Here is a 1,633-nt window from a genome sequence, read left to right as displayed (position 1 = left end):
GACAATCTCCATTAGATCGCTTATAACTCTGCACAGTAATAAGATATAAAAATTACCTGAATACAAAATATATACCTGAGACTTTGGTCTTTCATCTGATACATATGTTTTTTATATAAGGTGTTCTGATTCCAATATTTTTATATGAATGTAAAAAGTGTGACAACTAGCCCCGGTCTTCCCTACATCGTGATTCACGCAGGAAACCGTCCATTTCCAACCAGTGCCCACTGTAGGGTAAAGACCTCCAGAGCTTCCAGGACTTAGCCAATGAGCTGCTGTCAGTCTGGGTTGCTGCTGCTGCTACTTTTACACACAGCAGGCAAACCTGTGGCCAGCCCGGTGATGGGAAAGAAGGAGAAGATGATGAGAAAAAGCGTGGACTGCTGGAAGAACTGCGGTGAACTGGTAAAAGAAAGGTGAAATGATGTGCTCAAAGGTGACCCTGCACGTCAATCGATTGTAAAATGGATTTTAAAATGCTCTATTAAGCCCAAATCTTTGTTGACAAATCTAACAAGCAACATTTCAGGATTGCTTGTTAGATGAACAGCAATGCTCTGAGGTCTTTAGAGACCGTCATCAAAATCTCTTTGCAGGACCTGAATTGAGGCTGCCTTGCTCAAGTGTTAAGTCACCCGTCCTGCAAACAGGAAGCCTGGGTTCGTATTTCAGCTGGGGGGGAATGAGCTGCCAGTGTGGGTCCTTAGTTAAGGCCTTTAAAGCTAATGCCTACTTAAGTGCCGTTTAATCACTTTAGCTTGTTTGTTTGTAAAAGATTTGTTCTAAAATAGTTCTGGTTTTTTAATTTATTTCACATTTATCTCAGTTTTTTTTCTTGGGTATTTATATGGGTCTTTATGTATTTTTGTTTTTAATGCAAATGTATCTAAACGTTTTCCTATATTTACCTGTAAAAGGAACCCAACACCACTGTAAAAGGGGGCTACAGTGGCATCGGGTGTTTGCCCTGAAATTGAAGGGTTGATATTTGAAGCCCCAGTTCCAGCTTTGTGTGTCGTCGTGTCCTTGGGCAGGACTCTTCACCTGCATTGCGTATTGATGGTGGTCAGAGGGCCAGGTGGCACCAGTGTACGGCAGCCTTGCTTATGTCGGTGAGCTCCAGGGCAGCTGTGGCTACGATGTAGCTTACCACCATTAGTGTGTGTGAATGAATGGATGAATGACTGAAATTAGTGTAAAGTGCTTTGAAGTCTCCTGAGTTGAAAAAGTGCTATATAATTACACGCCATTTACTATGGAGGACCAATCTACCATATTTAAAAATAAATAAATAAATGCTCAATAAATAGATAAGCATACAATTAATTGCCCCCCAAAAATACAATAAACTAACAAATGTAGCTAGAAATTAAATTACACACTGAGATATATAGTGGGTCATATCAGTATCTTTTAATTAGCTTTTGTAATAATTACCTTATTTGTTGTACATAATAAGCTTCAACTTTATTACTTTTTTTAAGTATTTATGTGCATGTGATAATATTTTTGTCTGTTTTATTCTTCCTTTTTATCTTTTACCTTCTTTATTTCTTCAACGCTATTTATCTCTGCCTGTTGTTTTTACATTTCTGTATACACTCACCGGTTGGACCCCCTTTTGCCTTCA

This window comes from Cyprinodon variegatus, unplaced genomic scaffold, assembly GCF_000732505.1.
Source record: "Cyprinodon variegatus isolate N-32 unplaced genomic scaffold, C_variegatus-1.0 Scaffold76, whole genome shotgun sequence".
In the NCBI taxonomy this organism is placed as follows: domain Eukaryota; kingdom Metazoa; phylum Chordata; class Actinopteri; order Cyprinodontiformes; family Cyprinodontidae; genus Cyprinodon; species Cyprinodon variegatus.
Note: the sequence above shows the minus strand (reverse complement) of the source record.